This window comes from Bombina bombina, chromosome 3 (genome assembly GCF_027579735.1).
Source record: "Bombina bombina isolate aBomBom1 chromosome 3, aBomBom1.pri, whole genome shotgun sequence".
Classification (NCBI taxonomy): Eukaryota; Metazoa; Chordata; class Amphibia; order Anura; family Bombinatoridae; genus Bombina; species Bombina bombina.
In genome coordinates, this window is record NC_069501.1 from 1212683812 (window position 1) to 1212711299 (window position 27488).

A 27488-nucleotide genomic window follows, 5' to 3' on the forward strand; every position below is an offset into this window, starting at 1 on the left:
TCATGTATATTTGCAGGTCAAAATATATTCAATCTCCATCTTCCTGTAGTAACAATTTGACCAATGTTATTTTATAATGTGGCCCTTTGAGACTCATATGAGTATTCTATCTTCAATTTCCCATTGGCACGCACTGGGTCGCGTGGTCTGCGGCCGGGATGGCGGGATCCTGTGTGTGTCTTGGGGTGCGCAGTGTCTCACGACCCATTTATAGGTGCTATAGGCCCTAATAATCACATTTCCCAAGGAACTTCACCATGGGTTTACAAATAGGTTCACCCACAGCGCACAATATCTTATATCCTTAACTTTGTCAGGCATTTTATCATTTTACTTTTTTTTATTAAGCCACAGCGTCAGTTTTAAATATGTATATAACAATGCATATGAGTGCTTCCCCTGCATACTTCCCTACCAAAGGCCTATTACCTCTGAAATAGTGAACTGTATACCTTGCACCTCTTGTTCTCCCCCACAACTTTATGTAGCTCCTACGTTGATAAACTGACCCCTAAGGTAGGTCTCCAGATGAGATTGTCCACCCTAGGCTCCTCTGGTAAACTCACTTGATTGTAAAGAAACCTTATTTTCCCCATACTTAACAAACACGCCATTGATATACTCAAGCATGTTTTCTAGCTTTAAAAATAATATAGAGCCTATATTTACTCAAGCATGTTTTATAGCTTTAAAAATATTATAAAACCTGAGGTTCAGTTGAGACCCATAAGTGGTCTCATTAGTTTCCTTGTACCTTCTACAGCTTTATTTTGCATGGTGTGGGGTCCAAAAGTGGCCTCTGGAGAGGAGGAGAAGGTCCATAACTCTTTTGGCATCTCTTTATGTATTATGTACTTGAATTTATTTCTGTATACCTTGTTTGTATGTCACTTCATAAAACCTCAATAAAAAAAATATAAAAAAAAAAAAAAAAAAAAAAAAAAAAAAAAAAAAATATCAAGATAATTTGGCTCTAAACTTGCTGGCCTCTGTCAGAAAGATGAAGAGGATGGAATTTCATGTTGACCTAAAGCACACATCCAAGCTAACCAAGGCATGGCTTTAGACAAGGAAAATAAAAGTCTTGGAATGGCTAAGTCAGAGCCCAGACATCAGTCGCATCAAAAACCTGTGGAATGACCTAACGGGAGCTGTATACAGGAGATCCTTTTACAATTTAAGAAACTTAAACTTTTTTCAAAGGAAGATAAAAGTATAGAAGTTAAAAGAGACTTACAAGGACATTGTACACTAGATTTTTCTTTGCATATATGTTTTGTAGATGATCCATTTATATTGCCCATCTGGGGGTGTTTTTGTAAAAAATTATAGTTTTTGTTTATTTTTTATTTCTTATTTATTTTAAATACATTTTTTATTGAGGTTGTTAGAAGAAATACAACATACATGAAATACCATAAGACATAAAAAAAAACCAGAATCAATATTTCACAAAGGAAAAAGGTCACATAATAAAAGGTCAGGTAGTGAATCTTTTTAGGTAGACGCTTTGAACCTCAGTTTTATATTATTATCTTAGGTGTGTTCCTCTATTGGGGCTAAGGGTTACTCTTGAACCCTGCAAACTTATATGATCTGGGAGAGGAATTTGGCTTTGAAAATGGCCACTTTTGGACCTAGATGAGTAGAAAATTAGTAACTTACATAAGAAATGCAATAATTGAAGATGTAGGATAGAAGCGAGAGAGAGATGAGGGAATCAACAGGCAAGAGCTGTTTTGGTTAAAATAAGGGGGGGGAGAGAGAGAGGGGGGGCCCTTGTGAAAAATATAAGTTATTTGGAGGAAGTGACAATTAATATAATTAATTGTCAATTAATATAATGGACACTATTGTATAATATTAAAAGGGTAGATAATGTTCTAACCTAATTCTAGGTCTGTAAGTGTCTATGTACTCTGAGTTTTGGTTTACATAATGAGTGCTAACTAAATGGGGAGAAAATATAAGCTGGAAGCTAGCTAGGAAGCCGAAAGGATTATGTGGAAAAGGTGATAATTAGGGTGGGTTATCAAGTAGTAAATGTCTACAACTGTGTAAGTACCGAAGTGAGCCCTTAATGATAATGAGATACTATCCCCTTGGTGGTAGAAGTATGACAGCTGACTATTGCACTGGGATAGGCTGGGATAACCTTATTGTGGCATGGATAGTAGTTACAGTCATATGGTAGGTAGATTTAGTTCAGGGTGGGGGTGGGGTATCTAAGGCATCATTGGGCGGTAGGGATTATGCTATTAAGTATACTCCAAACAAACAGTGTAAAGTGGGATATATCAGGGTATTAAACTTCAGATTTAACAGCTATGTGAGATATAGAGTGCCTACTCCAGTTTCCCACCTGTACTCTGGGGTTATCTAATATTGGGTAAAAGGAGTTTGGGGGTTATAGAGTGACTGCCATTATGGAACCCTTGGTCTATCTATATCCATTAAGAGTGACCTGATGAAACTTGTCTAGCCATTATAAACTGACTCATCCCTAATTGTTTATAGTAAACCTCTATAAAGCATGAACTGTAATATTAATCCAACCATCAAAGCATTGTAATAATATCTATAAGGTAAACATACTTAAATAATAAAGTGAGGTAACAAATGTCCCCATGGAATATCGCTTATGAACAATTACAAATATATAAGGCATATATCAGAGTATAAACATATTAAACATGTACTCAATTATAGCATAAGTAGACAACCCTTAGTAACGCTAGAGAAATAAGATAGTTAAACTAGAATATGCATTGGGCCCTGATTTACAGAGTATATGGAGCAGAAAAACTGAAAATGTTAGACAATGCTCATAAAGTCTCAGGTTTGAAGGCCCATGAGTTCATCACTTAATGTATTCACTGCTAACCAACTCCTGACCGGGTTAAATCTGTGCAGTCTCGGAGCTCATCTAAGTTGAAACAAATGGTCAGGAGAAGGTCTTGTAGGGGCTTTGTTACGGAACAGTCCTGAAGCTCACATGGCCTGAACTCCATGTTGCAGCATTGTCGATAGGCCATGTGGATTCTCAGCCGCTCCGGGTCCCCCACACGGGAGCCGATCGCATCCCCCGCACAGGCAACCCAGGGCAGCATGATGAACACTGACGCGCCAGCTGGGGTCGAGATGAGATTGGGTGGCCGATTAGGAATCTGGTGTGTCGGAGAAGAAGGCCGTACCGGGTCAGGTACTAACTCAGCGGAATTACCCCTCTGTATAACAGAACCGGATCTAGTAGAAAGAAAATTGCTTTTGCGTTGCCTCATGGGTGAGGCAGATTTCTGTGTTATTTGTGACTCATCACCCTCAATTGGCCAGCCGCGAATGTTCTCTGTTGTGAGGGTCGGGTAGCATTCACAGGTTTGGGAATCCACGTGGTTCTTGGCGACCTCCTTCTCTTCTGCCATATTGGCGGTGTCGGTGTCTCCCTTTGAGAAAGGCGCTCTGACTAACAGGTTAAGGTCAGTGAAGTAGTTATCCATCTTTAGTCCCAGATCTCTTAGCAGTGTCTGGGATCAGTGAATCATGCTCCTCCATAATGTAAGAGAAAAATCCTCACCATACGGTGTTGTCAGAAAATCGTAGCGTTTATTTTTATCTATCTTGTCGCATTTACTCCTCTCCTTCAGGTAGTGCTTAGGTACAGTTGTAAGATGAAGGAAGGGAGGGGATCTGCCGCCCTGATCTCCGGGTATGGTGAAGTTTGCTCCAGCAGAGTGATGAGGGCTGTGTAATGGTTCCCGGGATCAGGGCCGCATCATGTAGGAGTGCATTATTGTAGCTCCCGCTTAACCTAGCTGTGAAATTTTGGTGTCTCTGGAATAAGGAGCTTTTGTAGATGAAGCTGAATAAGCTTGAGATGTCAGATTGCAGATGTATTTGTAGTAGAGTTAGAGTTATGAGAAATGCAAGCGGGAGCTCTAAAAAACACGTCTGTTCCCTTCCAAGGCTGACTCCGCCCTGTTTTTGTTTATTTTAAAATAACATTGTGCTGATTTTCAAACTCCTAACCAAGCCCCAAAGTTATAGATGTATAATGATGTCTACAGATTCCAGATTTTGCAATGGGTCTTTTTATATGTAGAGGAGGGGGGAGGAGGGCATGTATGCTTTCCTCGCTTTCCAATTTAATTTCAGTGGGTGTCCCAGACTAACCTTTTCAACAGTGCTAAACTGGGAGCTTCTAATCTTGTTTTTAAAATGTTTTATACTGGATTTTTATATCAGTATCTCTGCATAGTCATCTTTAAAGTAATGTCTATTACATTCAGTTATATTACAATTGGTGTATACTGTCCTTTTAATCTCAAAGATTTGTTGCTGTGACAAATTCAAAAGGTACTTACACAAATTACTAGTTGGGTGAGGTGTGCAGATGTGTGCACAATTGTTTTTTGTTTTTATTTAAAATTGGCTTAATAATTAAAGTGATAGTCTAGTCAAAAATAAACTTTCATGATTCAGATAGGGCATGTAATTTTAACCCCTTAGTGACCAGACCACTTTTCAATTTGTTGACCATCTGGGACCAAGGCTATTTTTGCATTTCTGCTATGTTTGTGTTTAACTGTAATTTTCCTCTTACTCATTTACTGTACCCACACATATTATATACTGTTTTTCTCGCCATTAAATGGACTTTCTAAAGATATGATTATTTTCATCATATCTTATAATTTACTATAAAAAAAAATATAAAATATGAGGAAAAAATGAAAAAAATGCACTTTTTCTAACTTTGAGCCCCAAAATCTCTTACACATCTACAACAACCATAAAATACCAATGCTAAACAGTTTCTAAATTTTGTCCTGAGTTTATAAATACCCAATGTTTACATGTTCTTTGCTTTTTTTGCAAGTTATAGGGCAATAAGTACAAGTAGCGCTTTGCTATTTCAAAACCATGTTTTTTCAAAATTGGCGATAGTTACATTGTAACACCAATATCTGTCATGAATCCCTGAATAACCCTTCAAATGTATATATTTTTTAAAAGAAGACAACCTAAGGTATTAAACTTGGGGTATTTTGACTTTTTTCATGCAACCATTTTACCACCAATCTATGCCAAAGTTTGGGGGGGAAAAAAAATAATTAGATTTTTTGACAAAATAGCAATTTAAGAATACATTTACTGATAATATTAAGGGTTACTGCCAAATAACACCCTCATATGTCTTCAGCAGCATCTCCTGGGTACAGTGATACCACCCATGTATAGGTGTGTCGGGTTCTCGGGGGGCTAAAAGCTCTTATTTTTAGGGAGCGCATTCCAGTTTTTCAACTTGGAATTTTCACATCGGTCATCATGCACCCATGTCCTATTTGGGACATTTCTGAAGCTGGTCAATGGAATTTACCCCCATCAAACCATATATTTTTGAAAAGTAGACACCCTAGGGTATTTCAAATGCTTGTATTTTAACACTTTCCATGCACTAATTCAACCACCAGTCTTTGTCAAACTTTTGGGTAGTCATTATTTTGTGTTATTTTTCACACACATTGTACTTTAGGCATGGATTCTCAGTTCCTGTTATGTGTTACTGCCAAAAAACACCTCAATATGTGTTCAACAACATCTCCTGAGTACAGTGATACCACCCATGTATAGGTGTGTCGGGTTCTCTGGGGGCTAAAAGGCCTTAATTTTAGGAAGCGCATTCCAGTTTTTCAACTTGGAATTTTCACATCGGTCATCATGCACCCATGTCCTATTTGGGACATTTCTGAAGCTGGCCAATGGAATTTACCCCCATCAAACCATATATTTTTGAAAAGTAGACACCCTAGGGTATTTCAAATGCTGGTATTTTAACACTTTCCATGCACTAATTCAACCACCAGTCTTTGTCAAACTTTTGGGTAGTAATTTTTTTGCGTTATTTTTCACACACATTGTAATTTAGGCATGGATTCTCAGTTCCTGTTATGTGTTACTGCCAAAAAACACCTCAATATGTGTTCAACAACATCTCCTGAGTACAGTGATACCACCCATGTATAGGTGTGTTGGGTTCTCTGGGGGCTAGAAGGCCTTATTTTTAGGAAGCGCATTCCAGTTTTTCAACTTGGAATTTTCACATCGGTCATCATGCACCCATGTCCTATTTGGGACATTTCTGAAGCCGGTCAATGAAATTTACCCCCATAAAACCATATATTTTTGAGAAGTAGACCCCCTAGGGTATTTGAAATGCTGGTATTTTCACACTTTCCATGAACTTATTTAACCAACAGTCTTTGTCAAACTTTTGGGTAGTCATTATTTTGTGTTATTTTTCACACACATTGTACTTTAGGCATGGATTCTCAGTTCCTGTTATGTGTTACTACCAAAAAAACCCTCAATATGTGTTCAACAACATCACCTGAGTACAGTGATACCACCCATGTATAGGTGTGTCGGGTTCTCTGGGGGCTAAAAGGCCTTAATTTTAGGAAGCGCATTCCAGTTTTTCAACTTGGAATTTTCACATCGGTCATCATGCACCCATGTCCTATTTGGGACATTTCTGAAGCTGGTCAATGGAATTTACCCCCATCAAACCATATATTTTTGAAAAGTAGACACCCTAGGGTATTTCAAATGCTTGTATTTTAACACTTTCCATGCACTAATTCAACCACCAGTCTTTGTCAAACTTTTGGGTAGTCATTATTTTGTGTTATTTTTCACACACATTGTACTTTAGGCATGGATTCTCAGTTCCTGTTATGTGTTACTACCAAAAAAAACCTCAATATGTGTTCAACAACATCTCCTGAGTACAGTGATACCACCCATGTATAGGTGTGTCGGGTTCTCTGGGGGCTAAAAGGCCTTAATTTTAGGAAGCGCATTCCAGTTTTTCAACCTGGAATTTTCACATCGGTCATCATGCACCCATGTCCTATTTGGGACATTTCTGAAGCTGGTCAATGGAATTTACCCCCATCAAACCATATATTTTTGAAAAGTAGACACCCTAGGGTATTTCAAATGCTTGTATTTTAACACTTTCCATGCACTAATTCAACCACAAGTCTTTGTCAAACTTTTGGGTAGTCATTATTTTGTGTTATTTTTCACACACATTGTACTTTAGGCATGGATTCTCAGTTCCTGTTATGTGTTACTACCAAAAAACCCCTCAATATGTGTTCAACAACATCTCCTGAGTACAGTGATACCACTCATGTATAGGTGTGTTGGGTTCTCTGGGGGCTAAAAGGCCTTAATTTTAGGAAGCGCATTCCAGTTTTTCAACTTGGAATTTTCACATCGGTCATTATGCACCCATGTCCTATTTGGGACATTTCTGAAGCTGGTCAATGGAATTTACCCCCATCAAACCTTATATTTTTGAAAAGTAGACACCCTAGGGTATTTCAAATGCTTGTATTTTAACACTTTCCATGCACTAATTCAACCACCAGTCTTTGTCAAACTTTTGGGTAGTCATTATTTTGTGTTATTTTTCACACACATTGTACTTTAGGCATGGATTCTCAGTTCCTGTTATGTGTTACTACCTAAAAAACCCTCAATATGTGTTCAACAACATCTCCTGAGTACAGTGATACCACCCATGTATAGGTGTGTCGGGTTCTCTGGGGGCTAAAAGGCCTTAATTTTAGGAAGCGCATTCCAGTTTTTCAACTTGGAATTTTCACATCGGTCATCATGCACCCATGTCCTATTTGGGACATTTCTGAAGCTGGTCAATGGAATTTACCCCCATCAAACCATATATTTTTGAAAAGTAGACACCCTAGGGTATTTCAAATGCTTGTATTTTAACACTTTCCATGCACTAATTCAACCACCAGTCTTTGTCAAACTTTTGGGTAGTCATTATTTTGTGTTATTTTTCACACACATTGTACTTTAGGCATGGATTCTCAGTTCCTGTTATGTGTTAGTGCCAAAAAACACCTCAATATGTGTTCAACAACATCTCCTGAGTACAGTGATACCACCCATGTATAGGTGTGTCCGGTTCTCTGGGGGCTAAAAGGCCTTAATTTTAGGAAGCGCATTCCAGTTTTTCAACTTGGAATTTTCACATCGGTCATCATGCACCCATGTCCTATTTGGGACATTTCTGAAGCTGGCCAATGGAATTTACCCCCATCAAACCATATATTTTTGAGAAGTAGACCCCCTAGGGTATTTGAAATGCTGGTATTTTCACACTTTCCATGAACTTATTTAACCACCAGTCTTTGTCAAACTTTTGGGTAGTCATTTTTTTGTGTTATTTTTCACACACATTGTACTTTAGGCATGGATTCTCAGTTCCTGTTATGTGTTACTGCCAAAAAACACCTCAATATGTGTTCAACAACATCTCCTGAGTACAGTGATACCACCCATGTATAGGTGTGTTGGGTTCTCTGGGGGCTAGAAGGCCTTATTTTTAGGAAGCGCATTCCAGTTTTTCAACTTGGAATTTTCACATCGGTCATCATGCACCCATGTCCTATTTGGGACATTTCTGAAGCTGGCCAATGGAATTTACCCCCATCAAACCATATATTTTTGAAACGTAGACACCCTAAGGTATTTCAAATGCTGGTATTTTAACACTTTCCATGCACTAATTCAACCACCAGTCTTTGTCAAACTTTTGGGTAGTCATTTTTTTGTGTTATTTTTCACACACATTGTACTTTAGGCATGGATTCTCAGTTCCTGTTATGTGTTACTGCCAAAAAACACCTCAATATGTGTTCAACAACATCTCCTGAGTACAGTGATACCACCCATGTATAGGTGTGTTGGGTTCTCTGGGGGCTAGAAGGCCTTATTTTTAGGAAGCGCATTCCAGTTTTTCAACTTGGAATTTTCACTTCGGTCATCATGCACCCATGTCCTATTTGGGACATTTCTGAAGCCGGTCAATGAAATTTACCCCCATAAAACCATATATTTTTGAGAAGTAGACCCCCTAGGGTATTTGAAATGCTGGTATTTTCACACTTTCCATGAACTTATTTAACCACCAGTCTTTGTCAAACTTTTGGGTAGTCATTTTTTGTGTTATTTTTCACACACATTGTACTTTAGGCATGGATTCTCAGTTCCTGTTATGTGTTACTGCCAAAAAACACCTCAATATGTGTTCAACAACATCTCCTGAGTACAGTGATACCACCCATGTATAGGTGTGTCGGGTTCTCTGGGGGCTAAAAGGCCTTAATTTTAGGAAGCGCATTCCAGTTTTTCAACTTGGAATTTTCACATCGGTCATCATGCACCCATGTCCTATTTGGGACATTTCTGAAGCTGGTCAATGGAATTTACCCCCATCAAACCATATATTTTTGAAAAGTAGACACCCTAGGGTATTTCAAATGCTTGTATTTTAACACTTTCCATGCACTAATTCAACCACCAGTCTTTGTCAAACTTTTGGGTAGTCATTATTTTGTGTTATTTTTCACACACATTGTACTTTAGGCATGGATTCTCAGTTCCTGTTATGTGTTACTACCAAAAAAACCCTCAATATGTGTTCAACAACATCTCTTGAGTACAGTGATACCACCCATGTATAGGTGTGTCGGGTTCTCTGGGGGCTAAAAGGCCTTAATTTTAGGAAGCGCATTCCAGTTTTTCAACTTGGAATTTTCACATCGGTCATCATGCACCCATGTCCTATTTGGGACATTTCTGAAGCTGGTCAATGGAATTTACCCCCATCAAACCTTATATTTTTGAAAAGTAGACACCCTAGGGTATTTCAAATGCTTGTATTTTAACACTTTCCATGCACTAATTCAACCACCAGTCTTTGTCAAACTTTTGGGTAGTCATTATTTTGTGTTATTTTTCACACACATTGTACTTTAGGCATGGATTCTCAGTTCCTGTTATGTGTTACTACCAAAAAACCCCTCAATATGTGTTCAACAACATCTCCTGAGTACAGTGATACCACCCATGTATAGGTGTGTCGGGTTCTCTGGGGGCTAAAATGCCTTAATTTTAGGAAGCGCATTCCAGTTTTTCAACTTGGAATTTTCACATCGGTCATCATGCACCCATGTCCTATTTGGGACATTTCTGAAGCTGGTCAATGGAATTTACCCCCATCAAACCATATATTTTTGAAAAGTAGACACCCTAGGGTATTTCAAATGCTTGTATTTTAACACTTTCCATGCACTAATTCAACCACCAGTCTTTGTCAAACTTTTGGGTAGTCATTATTTTGTGTTATTTTTCACACACATTGTACTTTAGGCATGGATTCTCAGTTCCTGTTATGTGTTACTGCCAAAAAACACCTCAATATGTGTTCAATAACATCTCCTGAGTACAGTGATACCACCCATGTATAGGTGTGTCGGGTTCTCTGGGGGCTAAAAGGCCTTAATTTTAGAAAGCGCATTCCAGTTTTTCAACTTGGAATTTTCACATCGGTCATCATGCACCCATGTCCTATTTGGGACATTTCTGAAGCTGGCCAATGGAATTTACCCCCATCAAACCATATATTTTTGAGAAGTAGACCCCCTAGGGTATTTTAAATGCTGGTATTTTCACACTTTCCATGAACTTATTTAACAACCAGTCTTTGTCAAACTTTTGGGTAGTCATTTTTTTGTGTTATTTTTCACACACATTGTACTTTAGGCATGGATTCTCAGTTCCTGTTATGTGTTACTGCCAAAAAACACCTCAATATGTGTTCAACAACATCTCCTGAGTACAGTGATACCACCCATGTATAGGTGTGTCGGGTTCTCTGGGGGCTAAAAGGCCTTAATTTTAGGAAGCGCATTCCAGTTTTTCAACTTGGAATTTTCACATCGGTCATCATGCAACCATGTCCTATTTGGGACATTTCTGAAGCTGGTCAATGGAATTTACCCCCATCAAACCATATATTTTTGAAAAGTAGACACCCTAGGGTATTTCAAATGCTTGTATTTTAACACTTTCCATGCACTAATTCAACCACCAGTCTTTGTCAAACTTTTGGGTAGTCATTATTTTGTGTTATTTTTCACACACATTGTACTTTAGGCATGGATTCTCAGTTCCTGTTATGTGTTACTACCAAAAAAAACCTCAATATGTGTTCAACAACATCTCCTGAGTACAGTGATACCACCCATGTATAGGTGTGTCGGGTTCTCTGGGGGCTAAAAGGCCTTAATTTTAGGAAGCGCATTCCAGTTTTTCAACTTGGAATTTTCACATCGGTCATCATGCACCCATGTCCTATTTGGGACATTTCTGAAGCTGGTCAATGGAATTTACCCCCATCAAACCATATATTTTTGAAAAGTAGACACCCTAGGGTATTTCAAATGCTTGTATTTTAACACTTTCCATGCACTAATTCAACCACCAGTCTTTGTCAAACTTTTGGGTAGTCATTATTTTGTGTTATTTTTCACACACATTGTACTTTAGGCATGGATTCTCAGTTCCTGTTATGTGTTACTACCAAAAAAAACCCTCAATATGTGTTCAACAACATCTCTTGAGTACAGTGATACCACCCATGTATAGGTGTGTCGGGTTCTCTGGGGGCTAAAAGGCCTTAATTTTAGGAAGCGCATTCCAGTTTTTCAACTTGGAATTTTCACATCGGTCATCATGCACCCATGTCCTATTTGGGACATTTCTGAAGCTGGTCAATGGAATTTACCCCCATCAAACCTTATATTTTTGAAAAGTAGACACCCTAGGGTATTTCAAATGCTTGTATTTTAACACTTTCCATGCACTAATTCAACCACCAGTCTTTGTCAAACTTTTGGGTAGTCATTATTTTGTGTTATTTTTCACACACATTGTACTTTAGGCATGGATTCTCAGTTCCTGTTATGTGTTACTACCAAAAAAAACCCTCAATATGTGTTCAACAACATCTCCTGAGTACAGTGATACCACCCATGTATAGGTGTGTCGGGTTCTCTGGGGGCTAAAATGCCTTAATTTTAGGAAGCGCATTCCAGTTTTTCAACTTGGAATTTTCACATCGGTCATCATGCACCCATGTCCTATTTGGGACATTTCTGAAGCTGGTCAATGGAATTTACCCCCATCAAACCATATATTTTTGAAAAGTAGACACCCTAGGGTATTTCAAATGCTTGTATTTTAACACTTTCCATGCACTAATTCAACCACCAGTCTTTGTCAAACTTTTGGGTAGTCATTATTTTGTGTTATTTTTCACACACATTGTACTTTAGGCATGGATTCTCAGTTCCTGTTATGTGTTACTGCCAAAAAACACCTCAATATGTGTTCAATAACATCTCCTGAGTACAGTGATACCACCCATGTATAGGTGTGTCGGGTTCTCTGGGGGCTAAAAGGCCTTAATTTTAGGAAGCGCATTCCAGTTTTTCAACTTGGAATTTTCACATCGGTCATCATGCACCCATGTCCTATTTGGGACATTTCTGAAGCTGGCCAATGGAATTTACCCCCATCAAACCATATATTTTTGAGAAGTAGACCCCCTAGGGTATTTTAAATGCTGGTATTTTCACACTTTCCATGAACTTATTTAACCACCAGTCTTTGTCAAACTTTTGGGTAGTCATTTTTTTGTGTTATTTTTCACACACATTGTACTTTAGGCATGGATTCTCAGTTCCTGTTATGTGTTACTGCCAAAAAACACCTCAATATGTGTTCAACAACATCTCCTGAGTACAGTGATACCACCCATGTATAGGTGTGTTGGGTTCTCTGGGGGCTAGAAGGCCTTATTTTTAGGAAGCGCATTCCAGTTTTTCAACTTGGAATTTTCACATCGGTCATCATGCACCCATGTCCTATTTGGGACATTTCTGAAGCCGGTCAATGAAATTTACCCCCATAAAACCATATATTTTTGAGAAGTAGACCCCCTAGGGTATTTGAAATGCTGGTATTTTCACACTTTCCATGAACTTATTTAACCACCAGTCTTTGTCAAACTTTTGGGTAGTCATTTTTTTGTGTTATTTTTCACACACATTGTACTTTAGGCATGGATTCTCAGTTCCTGTTATGTGTTACTGCCAAAAAAACACCTCAATATGTGTTCAACAACATCTCCTGAGTACAGTGATACCACCCATGTATAGGTGTGTCGGGTTCTCTGGGGGCTAAAAGGCCTTAATTTTAGGAAGCGCATTCCAGTTTTTCAACTTGGAATTTTCACATCGGTCATCATGCACCCATGTCCTATTTGGGACATTTCTGAAGCTGGCCAATGGAATTTACCCCCATCAAACCATATATTTTTGAAAAGTAGACACCCTAGGGTATTTCAAATGCTGGTATTTTAACACTTTCCATGCACTAATTCAACCACCAGTCTTTGTCAAACTTTTGGGTAGTCATTTTTTTGTGTTATTTTTCACACACATTGTACTTTAGGCATGGATTCTCAGTTCCTGTTATGTGTTACTGCCAAAAAACACCTCAATATGTGTTCAACAACATCTCCTGAGTACAGTGATACCACCCATGTATAGGTGTGTTGGGTTCTCTGGGGGCTAGAAGGCCTTATTTTTAGGAAGCGCATTCCATTTTTTACACTTCCCATTTTCACATCCCATGCACCCATGTTCTATTTAAGACATTTCTGAAGCTGGCCAATGTAATTTACCCCCATAAAACCATATATTTTTGAAAAGTAGACATCCTAGGGTATTTCAAATGCAGGTGTTTTAACACTTTCCATACACTAATTCAACCACTAGTCTTTGTCAAACTATTGGGCATTCATTTCTTTGTGTTATTTTTCACATACATTGTACTTTAGACATGGATTCACAGCTCCTGTTATGTGTTACTACCAAAGAAGACACCAATATGTGGTCACCAACATCTCCTGAGTTCAGTGATACCACCTATGCATAGGTTTGGTGGCTTGTTTAGGCGGTGCAATGCCAAATGTCTGACATGTGTTTGTGATTTTTTTTCACATTTAACATATTTTCTTTGCCTATCGTCTTTTTTGGGGGTCTTTTAACATACCCCAATTTATTTGTTTTCCATAAATGTGATTATATTTAAAAAGTTGACCCCCCAAGGTATTATACATGGAGTGGTTTGATGACTTTGATGCAACCGTTTTAGCCCAAAAAATTGGAGAAAGTATATGGTGGTAATTTTTCAATTTTCATTGTTACAGACACATTGCTTTTTTACTATGATTTAGGAGAGACTGTTGTAAGTTATTGCAAAAGAATACTTCAGGTTGTTTTCTGCAAGGCACCCTGAGTACACCTATGCCCCCCATGCATAGGTTTGCCAGGATTTTGGGAAGGTTATGTTACATGATTTTAGTTATTAAAAATGAGAGTATTTCTTCTGATAGGCCTATCTTTAGTTTGGGGCCTATCACATACCCCACTTTTATTTATTGCATTCAAAGTGTATATTTTTTAAATGTTGACACCCCAAGGTATTGTATATGGTGTGCTTTGATGCCTTTGAAGCAACCGTTTTAGCCCAAAAAATTGGAGAAAGTATATGGTGGTAATTTTTCAATTTTCATTTTTACAGACACATTGCTTTTTGACTATGATTTAGGAGAGATTGTTGTAAGTTATTGCAAAAGAATACTTCAGGTTGTTTTCTGCAAGGCACCCTGAGTACACCTATGCCCCCCATGCATAGGTTTGCCAGGATTTTGGGAAGGTTATGTTACAATTTTATGACTTGTGATTTTAGTTATTAAAAATGAGAGTATTTCTTCTGATAGGCCTATCTTTAGTTTGGGGCCTATCGCATACCCCACTTTTATTTATTGCATTCAAAGTGTATATTTTTTAAATGTTGACACCCCAAGGTATTGTATATGGTGTGCTTTGATGCCTTTGAAGCAACCGTTTTAGCCCAAAAAATTGGAGAAAGTATATGGTGGTAATTTTTCAATTTTCATTTTTACAGACACATTGCTTTTTGACTATGATTTAGGAGAGATTGTTGTAAGTTATTGCAAAAGAATACTTCAGGTTGTTTTCTGCAAGGCACCCTGAGTACACCTATGCCCCCCATGCATAGGTTTGCCAAGATTTTGGGAAGGTTATGTTACAATTTTATGACTTGTGATTTTAGTTATTAAAAATGAGAGTATTTCTTCTGATAGGCCTATCTTTAGTTTGGGGCCTATCGCATACCCCACTTTTATTTATTGCATTCAAAGTGTATATTTTTTAAATGTTGACACCCCAAGGTATTGTATATGGTGTGCTTTGATGCCTTTGAAGCAACCGTTTTAGCCCAAAAAATTGGAGAAAGTGTATGGTGGTAATTTTTCAATTTTCATTTTTACAGACACATTGCTTTTTGACTATAATTTAGGAGAGACTGTTGTAAGTTATTACAAAAACATACTTCAGGTTGTTTTCTGCAAGGCACCCTGAGAACACCTATGTCCCCCATGCATAGGTTTGACAGGGGTTTTGGTTAAAAAAAAACAGGCCCAATTTTAGAAAAAAATAGAGTAGTGAAATGTAAAAATCTGGCACAGTAAAAGTAAAAAAAACAAAAAAAACATCTAACTGTAAACATAACCAAAAATATATATATATATATATGTAACAGCAAATGTATTTATTTTTTTAAAAATTGACCATTGTATGGTACCGCTTGAAGCAGTCCCCAATGCAGAGTGCAGGCTGTCCAGGGCAATCAGGACAGTAATATATGGTGTCCCTTCTCTTCCCCCTCTTGTTACAGACTCTGCATTTTTTTTGTGGTTTCTGCTTTGTGGCAGTAGGGGGGATTTTAAAAATAAAATGGGTAGCCCCAACTCTGCTCTCTCCCATCACCGCCCGGGGAGCAGGTGCATCATGGTACAAAATCCCCGTAATAATCTGGAGCTGAAACTGTAAAAAAGTCTTTTTAACTCTGGGGTTTGCTTTTTTGAACAACAAAAAAGCGTTGTGGGTTGCAATCTGCATTAGGTAAATTGCAACCTTTTTGTACCAGGCCCTTGTCTTCCGCATAATTAGGTAGGGCTGCAGCAGCTGATCAGCCAGATCAACCCCACCCATATGCCGGTTATAAGACTTGATGCACACTGGCTTCCTTATGATCTCAGCTCTGCCACGTACAGAAACCGCCACCGTCCTCTCTGTGTGGATGGTGGTAAGAAGGTATACATCCTTCTTGTCTCTGTACTTCAGTGCCAACAGCTCCTCTTGGCGCAGAGCTGAGGTCTCCCCCCTTCGTAGCCGGGTGCGAACAAGCTATCCTGGGAAACCTGCGCGGTTCTTTTTAATTGTACCGCAAGCTACTGTATCAAAGCAATACAGTAGCTTGAACAAAAGGACACTTGTATAAAAATTGTCTAAGTACAAGTGATACCCTTTGTTCATTAGGGGTAATATCAGGTCCCAGACAATCTTGCCAGTGGTTCCCATATGTTCTGGGCAACCTGGAGGGTCAAGGTGGCTATCCTTTCCCTCATACACCCGGAAGGCCTGAGTATACCCAGTCTCGCTGTCACAGAGCTTATACACCTTTACCCCATATCTGGAGCGTTTGGAAGGAATATACTGCTTGAATCCCAGCCTTCCCTTATACTTCATTAGGGATTCATCAACGCATATATTCCTTCCAGGTGTATAAGCCTCTGCAAACCTGGCAGAAAAGTGGGTTATCAGGGGGCGGATTTTATACAGCCTGTCAAATTGGGGATGCTCCCTAGGGGGGCACAGGCTGTTGTCGCTGAAGTGCATGAAATGCAGAATCATTTCATACCTCTTCCTCGACATAGTCTGGGAGAAAATGGGGGTAGAGCAGATGGGGCTAGTACTCCAGTAGGAGCGAATGGAGGGTTTCTTTATGATGCCCATCAGCATAGTCAATGCCCAGAATTTTTTGAATTCTGGCACATTGATGGGGGTCCATTGCTGCTTTGCCAAATATGTTCCAGGCTTTGCAGCACGGAACTGATGGGCATATAAATTAGTTTGGGCGACAATGTTCCCCAATATATCATCGCCCAGAAACACTTCCAGAAACTGCTGGGGGCTAAAACCTGCCACATCTATATTTATGCCAGCATTTGCTGTGAAGGGTGGGATATCTGGCCTCTGGAGATGAGGCGTTACCCACTCTTCAGCAGCAATGGCAGCAACACGCCTCCTTCTGGCAGGGGGGCTAGCAGGGGGGCTGGCAGGGGGGCTGGCAGGGGGGCTAGCAGCCACAGATACATCACTATCAGTTGAGACTGCATCTAGTGATGTATCTGAGCACATGGCAGGGTCAAAATTGGGGTCTGAGTCAGAAATAGAGGCATCTGACTCTGACGCAAGGATGGCATACGCCTCCTCAGCACTATATCTTTTCTGTGACATTTTTGTATCTGTCACAGAAAACAATTACTAAAAAAAATTAAATTAACTAAATTAATTAACTAAATTAACTAGCAAAAAAGTACAGCTATGCTACTGCCAGTGATTTATAGCGATCACTGGCAAGCTAGAGGTTAATGGCTCTGAAAATTAAATTAAATTAACTAAATGTTTCTGAAAAGAGCCTTTGGGTTTTTAAAAAAATTACAACAACAAAATTAACCCCTAAAAAAATGCACAGACAGCAAAAAAGTACAGCTATGCAACTGCCAGTGATTTATAGCGATCACTGGCAAGCTAGGGGTTAATGGCTCTGAAAATTAAATTAAATTAACTAAATTAATTAACTAAATTAACTAGCAAAAAAGTACAGCTATGCTACTGCCAGTGATTTATAGCGATCACTGGCAAGCTAGGGGTTAATGGCTCTGAAAATTAAATTAAATTAACTAAATGTTTCTGAAAAGAGCCTTTGGGTTTTTAAAAAATTACAACAAAATTAACCCCTAAAAAAAATGCACAGACAGCAAAAAAGTACAGCTATGCAACTGCCAGTGATTTATAGCGATCACTGGCAAGCTAGGGGTTAATGGCTCTGAAAATTAAATTAAATTAACTAAATTAATTAACTAAATTAACTAGCAAAAAAGTACAGCTATGCTACTGCCAGTGATTTATAGCGATCACTGGCAAGCTAGGGGTTAATGGCTCTGAAAATTAAATTACATTAACTAAATGTTTCTGAAAAGAGCCTTTGGGTTTTTAAAAAATTACAACAACAAAATTAACCCCTAAAAAAATGCACAGACAGCAAAAAAGTACAGCTATGCAACTGCCAGTGATTTATAGCGATCACTGGCAAGCTAGGGGTTAATGGCTCTGAAAATTAAATTAAATTAACTAAATGTTTCTGAAAAGAGCCTTTGGGTTTTTAAAAAATTACAACAACAAAATGAACCCCTAAAAAAATGCACAGACAGCAAAAAAGTACAGCTATGCAACTGCCAGTGATTTATAGCGATCACTGGCAAGCTAGGGGTTAATGGCTCTGAAAATTAAATTAACTAAATGTTTCTGAAAAGAGCCTTTGGGTTTTTAAAAAATTACAACAACAAAATTAACCCCTAAAAAAATGCACAGACAGCAAAATGCAGCAAAAAAAAAGTGCACCTATGCTACTGCCAGTGATATATAGTGATCACTGGCAAGCTAGGGGTTAATGGCTCTGAAAATTAAATTAAATTAACTAAATGTTTCTGAAAAGAGCCTTTGGGTTTTTAAAAAATTACAACAACAAAATTAACCCCTAAAAAAATGCACAGACAGCAAAATGCAGCAAAAAAAAAGTGCACCTATGTTACTGCCAGTGATATATAGTGATCACTGGCAAGCTATGGGTTAATGGCTCTGAAAAGAGCCTTTGGTTCTATATTTTTTAACAAATAAAAGAAATAAATCTCTCTCTCTGCTAAATACAGGTCTTTCTCTCTCTCCAACAAAATGGCAAGTGAGGAGAGGGAGGGAGATCCACACTGATCATAGTCAATATTTACAAATATTGACATGATCAGACAAATGGGGTATTTTATTATTATTATTTTTTTTAGGGTGGGAGGCTCAGATTGGGTGACCCTAGCTTGCCCCTATGATGATGCAGGCTAGGGACACCCCCAGAGGCCCCATGATGCACTGGGCATCGCCATCTTGGATGCCTAGTGAAGCGGGAGGGGGGGGGCTATTTAGGGCTTTTTTTATATTTTAAACGTTTTTTTTTTTTTATTATTATTTACCTTCATTTTATAACTAACTAAGTGCCTCGACCCACCGAGGCACTTAGCACACAAGCAGAGCATCGGAAGCGTGTCCGATCGCTTCCGATGCTCTGAAACACTGCCGGGCTCCACGTGGAGCGAAACCGGAAGTGATCACTCGTGGGGGAGTGATCAATCCGGTCCCGGCACTCGGGAACAGTATTGCAGGATGCCTAGACATCAAGGCAAGCCTGCAATACTGTTAGAGCAGCTGGAAGCGATTTCGATCGCTTCCAGTGCTCTGTTAAACCGACGACGTATGCCATACGTCCTCGGTCGTTAAGTGCTTTTTTTTTGAGGACGTATGGCATACGTCGTCGGTCGTTAAGGGGTTAAACAACTTTCCAATGTATTTTTAGCATCAATTTTGTTTTGTTCTCTTGGTATTCTTAGTTGAAAGTTAAACCTATGTAGGCTCATATGGTAATTTCTAAGCCCTTGAAGGCTGCCTCTTATCTGAATGCATGTTGACAGTTTTACACAGCTAGATGGCGTTAGTTCATGTGTGCCATATAGATAGCATTGACCTAGATTACGAGTTTTGCGCTATACCAGGTGCGTAAAGAATGCAATAAAATGAGCAGTACCGCACTTTCCATAGTGCTGCCATTACGAGTTACTGAAAACCTCTTTGTGCTGTGCTTTATGGTGCGTTAAGCTCCATACCGCACAAAAGCCAAGGGATGAGTTTACATGCTCGTGCACGCTTTCCCCCATAGACATCAATGGGGAGAGAGTGTTAGAAAAAAACTAATGCCTGTGATCGCGGAATGGCAAATTGCCGTAATGCAAGCCCATTGATGTCTATAGGGGAAAGAAAGTTATGTTTAAACCTAACACCCTAACATAAACCTAGTCTAAATACCCCTAATCCGCCACCCCCGACATCGCCAAAAATAAATAAAGTTATTACCCCTAAACCACCGCTCCCCGACATCACAGATGCTAAATAAAGTGATTAGCCCCTAATCCGCCGCCCCCGCATCGCTAACACCTAAATAAACCTATTAACCCCTAAACCTCCGGTCGCCCACATTGTTACTACTATAATATTATTATTATCGGATATTTGTAGAGTGCCAACAGATTCCGCAGCGCTATAAACAAATGCAGAATACAAGAAAACAATTATAGGGATCAAATGGGTAGAGGGCCCTGCCAAGAGTTGCACTGTTGTAGTCAGCTCTTAAGAAGGTGATCTACAAACAGCTGGACTCTTAGGCTTACATGCTAAGGGGGTTCAGGGGATAGCAATGGAGGAGAGGAACTGGTATAAAGTAAGGTTAGCATAGGTTGTAAGCATCCCTGAACAGTAGAGTCTTTAGGGAGCGCTTGAAGCTTTCAAAACTATGGGAGAGTCTTGTGGAGCGTGGCAGAGAGTTCCACAAGATTGGAGCCAGTCTGGAGAAGTCCTGTAAACGGGAGTGTGATGAGGTAACAAGAGAGGAGGAGAGTAGGAGGTCATGAGCAGAGCGAAGGGGACAGGAGGGAGAGTATCTGGAGACAAGGTCTGAGATATAGAGGGGAGCAGTGCAGTTGAGGGCTTTGTATGTCAGAGTGAGCATTTTGTGTTTTATCCTAGAGACAAGAGGAAGCCAGTGAAGAGATTGGCAGAGAGGTGCAGCAGATGAAGAGCGACGTGTAAGGAAGATGAGTCTGACAGAGGCATTCATTATAGATTGTAAAGGAGCTAGGCGGTAGGTGGGGAGACCAGAGAGGACAGAGTTGCAGTAATCGAGGCAGGAAAGAATGAGAGAGTGGATTAAAATCTTAGTTGTGTCTTGTGTAAGGAAGTGTCTAATTTTAGAGATGTTTTTAAGGTGGAAGCGGCAGGCTTTAGCCATGGACTGAATGTGAGGAGTGAAAGAAAGATCTGAGTCAAATGTGACCCCGAGACATCAGGCATGCGGGGTAGGGGTAATGATGGAGTTGTCGACAGTTATAGAGAGATTGGGGGTGGAGATTTTGGAAGTTTTGGATAGATTTAGCTTGAGGTAGTAAGAGGACAACCAGGAAGAGATATGAGAAAGACAGTTAGTGACATGGGTTAGCAAGGAAGGAGATAGGTCTGGTGCGGAGAAGTAGATTTGGATGTCGTCGGCATACAAATGATATTGGAAACCGTGGGACTTTATTTGGTAACCTAGTGATGACGTGTAGATTGAGAAGAGAAGGGAACCGTGGACAGAGCCTTGCATTACTCCAACAGAAAGTGGTGACAGGGCAGAGGAGGCCCCCTAAACCGCCGCCCACCGACAACGCCGACACCTATTTAAATTACATTACTATTCTAATAAAATAAAAAAAACTACCAATTAAAAAACTTAAATTACATGATTTAAAAAAACCTAACACTAAAGAAAAAAGAAAAAACCTAAATTACACATTTTAAAAAACCTAATATTACGAAAATATTTAAAAATCTAACATTACAAAAAAATAATAAACACAAAAATTACGAAAAATTAAAAAACTCTAAGATTACAAAAAAATACACGAAATTATCAAAAATAAAAACAATTACACCTAATCTAATAGCCCTATAAATTTAAAAAAGTTCCTCAAAGTTCCTACAATAAACTACCAATAGCCCTTAAAAGGGCCTTTTGTAGGGCATTGCCCTAAGTTAAACAGCTATTTTACAAAGTCCCCCTTAAAAGTAAAAACCCTCCACCCAATTAACTCCCCAAAATAAAAAACCTAAATCTAAATAAAACATAAACTACCCATTGCCCCTAAAGGGGCATTTGTATGGACATTGTCCTTAAAAGGGCATTCAGCTCTTTTACTGCCCTTAAAAGGGCATTCAGATCTTTTACAGTGCCCATCTCTAATCTAAAAAAAAAAAAAACACCCAAAAAACATGGGTACATTGCATTCAAGCTTCAGTGTACGGCGGTTACCATACGAAGAGGATCCTTCACGCTGGATGTCCGCACTGCCAGCAATGATGCTCCGTGCCTCCAAAGCTCTGTGCCTCCACAGCTCCGTGCCTCCACAGCTCTGCGACACTGGGATGAAGAAAGAAGATGGTCCCGCGATGGATGAAGATGTTGCCGCCTGGAAGAATACTTCTCGCTGCCTGGATGAAGATGGATGTCTGGACTATAGGAACCGTGAGTAGATTTTATGGGGTTAGTGTTAGATTTTTTAAAAATGTTTGGGTGTTTTTTTTTTTTAGATCACTGTTGGGCACTGTAAAAGAGCTGTATGCCCTTTTAAGGGATGTAAATTAGCAGAATGCCCTTTTGAGGGCAGTAAAGGAGCTGAATGCTATTTTAAGGGCAAAGCCCATACAAATGATTCTTTAGGGGCAATGGGTAGCTTAGGTTTTATTTAGACTTAGGTTTTTTATTTTGGGGGTTACTTTTAGGGGGGACTTTGTAATATTTTAATGTAAAAGAGCTGTTTAGCTTAGGGCAATGCCCTACAAAAGGCCCTTTAAAGGACTATTGGTAGTTTATTGTAGGTTAGGGGGTGTTTTTATTTGGGGGCTTTTTTATTTTTATAGGGCTATTAGATTAGGTGCAATTGTTTTTATTTTTGATCATTTTGTTTTTTTTATTTTTCGTAATTTTAGTGTATTATTTTTTGTAATGTTAGATTTTTAAATTAATTTTTTTTACCCGTAGTATTAGGTTATTTTAAATTTGTAAGTTAGGTTTTTTATTTTTTTGCAGTGTTAGGTTTTTTAATCAGGTAATTTAAGTTTTTTAAAATTTATTAGAATAGTTATGTTAGGTTAATTTATAGTTTAATCTTTGTTTTTTTTTATTTCACAGGTAAGTTTTTATTTATTTTAAGATATATTGTAATTTTTAATTTAAAGTTGGGGGTGATAGGTTTAGGGGTAAATAGTTTATTTTAGTGTTTTGAGATGTGGGGCCTGGCAGTTTAGGGGTTAATAGGTTTAGTTTATTATTTTCAATGTGGGGGACTGGCGGTTTAGGGGTTAATAGCTTTATTTAATGTCGGTGATGTTGGGGAGTGGTGGATTAGGGGTTAATAGTTTTATATAGTGTTAGCGATGTGGGGGGCCAGCGGTTTTAGTGGTTAATAGGTTTATTTTAGTGTCGGCGATGTGGGTGGGCGGCAGGTTAGAGGTTAATAGGTTTAATATAGTGTTTGCGATAAGGGAGGGTGGCGGTTTAGGGGTTAATAGGTAGTTTATGGGTGTTAGTGTACTTTGTAACATTTTAGCTATGAGTTTTATGAAACATTTTTGTTTTGTAAAATACATAAATACTGGTATCAGATTGCAGAATGGATCATGACAGTATAGGATGTAATGCAAGCATTTTAGCCGTACTGCACAACCTGTAATACGGTGCTATGGAAAATCCTGCACTCAAACGTAATTTATTGAGTGCGGAATGGAGGGTTGCGTTAAGGCTATACCGCCGCAACTTGTAATATGCATTACTGGCCCATTCCACGCACAATGGCTAAATTTTTCAGCAGTATAGCCATCCCGCAAAACTTGTAATCTAGGTGTTTGTGCTCACGCACGTGGATTTACCTAGTCAGCACTGATTGGCTTAAATGCAAGTCTGTCAAAAGAACTGAAATAAGGGGGCAGTCTGCAGAGGCTTAGATACAAGTTAATCACAGAAGTAAAAAGTATATTAATATAAGTGTTGGTTATGCAAAACTGGGGAATGTGTAATAAAGGGATTATATATCTTTTTAAACAATTACATTTCTGGAGTAGACTGCCTCTTTAAATATTGCATTTTATTGCTGGATTTTTGTTTGTAGGAATGAAATTTACATTGTTATTATTTCTGTCTTTACATTTAAAACACATTTAATTTCATAAGGGTGTGTCGATTTTTCATATCCAATATAGAGATAGATAGAAAGAAAGATAATACTCTAAAATCTTTCAAACATAATTCCAAAGTCTAAGGCCTAGATTTGGAGTTCGGCGGTAGAAGGGCTGTTAACGCTCCGCGGGCTTTTTTCTGGCCGCACCATAAATTTAACTCTGGTATCGAGAGTTTAAACAAATGCTGCGTTAGGCTCCAAAAAAGGAGCGTAGAGCATTTTTACCGCAAATGCAACTCTCGATACCAGAGTTGCTTACGGACGCGGCCGGCCTCAAAAACGTGCTCGTGCACGATTCTCCCATAGGAAACAATGGGGCTGTTTGAGCTGAAAAAAAACCTAACACCTGCAAAAAAGCAGCGTTCAGCTCCTAACGCAGCCCCATTGTTTCCTATGGGGAAACACTTCCTACGTCTGCACCTAACACTCTAACATGTACCCCGAGTCTAAACACCCCTAACCTTACACTTATTAACCCCTAATCTGCCGCCCCCGCTATCGCTGACACCTGCATATTTTTTTTAACCCCTAATCTGCCGCTCCGTAAACCGCCGCAACCTACGTTATCCCTATGTACCCCTAATCTGCTGCCCTAACATCGCCGACCCCTATATTCTATTTATTAACCCCTAATCTGCCCCCCTCAACGTCGCCGACACCTGCCTACACTTATTAACCCCTAATCTGCCGAGCGGACCTGAGCGCTACTATAATAAAGTTATTAACCCCTAATCCGCCTCACTAACCCTATCATAAATAGTATTAACCCCTAATCTGCCCTCCCTAACATCGCCGACACCTACCTTCAATTATTAACCCCTAATCTGCCGAGCGGACCTCACCGCTACTATAATAAATGTATTAACCCCTAAAGCTAAGTCTAACCCTAATACTAACACCCCCCTAAGTTAAATATAATTTACATCTAACGAAATAAATTAACTCTTATTAAATAACTTATTCCTATTTAAAGCTAAATACTTACCTGTAAAATAAATCCTAATATAGCTACAATATAAATTATAATTATATTATAGCTATTTTAGGATTTATATTTATTTTACAGGTAACTTTGTATTTATTTTAACCAGGTACAATAGCTATTAAATAGTTAAGAACTATTTAATAGTTACCTAGTTAAAATAATAACAAATTTACCTGTAAAATAAATCCTAACCTAAGATATAATTAAACCTAACACTACCCTATCAATAAATTAATTAAATAAACTACCTACAATTACCTACAATTAACCTAACACTACACTATCAATAAATTAATTAAACACAATTGCTACAAATAAATACAATTAAATAAACTAGCTAAAGTACAAAAAATAAAAAAGAACTAAGTTACAAAAAATAAAAAAATATTTACAAACATAAGAAAAATATTACAACAATTTTAAACTAATTACACCTACTCTAAGCCCCCTAATAAAATAACAAAGCCCCCCAAAATAAAAAATTCCCTACCCTATTCTAAATTAAAAAAGTTACAAGCTCTTTTACCTTACCAGCCCTGAACAGGGCCCTTTGCGGGGCATGCCCCAAGAATTTCAGCTCTTTTGCCTGTAAAAGAATAAATACAATTCCCCCCCCCCAACATTACAACCCACCACCCACATACCCCTAATCTAACCCAAACCCCCCTTAAATAAACCTAACACTAAGCCCCTGAAGATCTTCCTACCTTGTCTTCACCATACCAGGTTCACCGATCCGTCCTGGCTCCAACATCTTCATCCAACCCAAGCGGGGGTTGGCGATCCATCATCCGGTGCTGAAGAGGTCCAGAAGAGGCTCCAAAGTCTTCCTCCTATCCGGCAAGAAGAGGACATCCGGACCGGCAAACATCTTCTCCAAGCGGCATCTTCAATCTTCTTCCATCCGGTGCGGAGCGGGTCCATCTTGAAGCAGGCGACGCGGATCCATCCTCTTCTTCCGTTGTCTCCCGACGAATGACGGTTCCTTTAAGGGACGTCATCCAAGATGGCGTCCCTCGAATTCCGATTGGCTGATAGGATTCTATCAGCCAATCGGAATTAAGGTAGGAATTTTCTGATTGGCTGATGGAATCAGCCAATCAGAATCAAGTTCAATCCGATTGGCTGATCCAATCAGCCAATCAGAATGAGCTCGCATTCTATTGGCTGATCGGAAAAGCCAATAGAATGCGAGCTCAATCTGATTGGCTGATTGGATCAGCCAATCGGATTGAACTTGATTCTGATTGGCTGATTCCATCAGCCAATCAGAAAATTCCTACCTTAATTCCGATTGGCTGATAGAATCCTATCAGCCAATCGGAATTCGAGGGACGCCATCTTGGATGACGTCCCTTAAAGGAACCGTCATTCGTCGGGAGACAACGGAAGAAGAGGATGGATCCGCGTCGCCTGCTTTAGGATGGACCCGCTCCGCACCAGATGGAAGAAGATTGAAGATGCCGCTTGGAGAAGATGTTTGCCGGTCCGGATGTCCTCTTCTTGCCGGATAGGAGGAAGACTTTGGAGCCTCTTCTGGACCTCTTCAGCACCGGATGATGGATCGCCAACCCCCGCTTGGGTTGGATGAAGATGTTGGAGCCAGGACGGATCGGTGAACCTGGTATGGTGAAGACAAGGTAGGAAGATCTTCAGGGGCTTAGTGTTAGGTTTATTTAAGGGGGGTTTGGGTTAGATTAGGGGTATGTGGGTGGTGGGTTGTAATGTTGGGGGGGGTATGGTATGTTTTTTTTTACAGGCAAAAGAGCTGAAATTCTTGGGGCATGCCCCGCAAAGGGCCCTGTTCAGGGCTGGTAAGGTAAAAGAGCTTGTAACTTTTTTAATTTAGAATAGGGTAGGGAATTTTTTATTTTGGGGGGCTTTGTTATTTTATTAGGGGGCTTAGAGTAGGCTTAATTAGTTTAAAATTGTTGTAATATTTTTCTTATGTTTGTAAATATTTTATTATTTTTTGTAACTTAGTTCTTTTTTATTTTTTGTACTTTAGCTAGTTTATTTAATTGTATTTATTTGTAGCAATTGTGTTTAATTAATTTATTGATAGTGTAGTGTTAGGTTAATTGTAGGTAATTGTAGGTAGTTTATTTAATTAATTTATTGATAGGGTAGTGTTAGGTTTAATTATATCTTAGGTTAGGATTTATTTTACAGGTAAATTTGTTATTATTTTAACTAGGTAGCTATTAAATAGTTCTTAACTATTTAATAGCTATTGTACCTAGTTAAAATAAATACCAAGTTGCCTGTAAAATAAATATTAATCCTAAAATAGCTATAATATAATTATAATTTATATTGTAGCTATATTAGGATTTATTTTACAGGTAAGTATTTAGCTTTAAATAGGAATCATTTATTTAATAAGAGTTAATTTATTTCGTTAGATGTAAATTATATTTAAGTTAGGGGGGTGTTAGTGTTAGGGTTAGACTTAGCTTTAGGGGTTAATCAATTTATTAGAATAGCGGTGAGCTCCGGTCGTCAGATTAGGGGTTAATAATTGAAGTTAGGTGT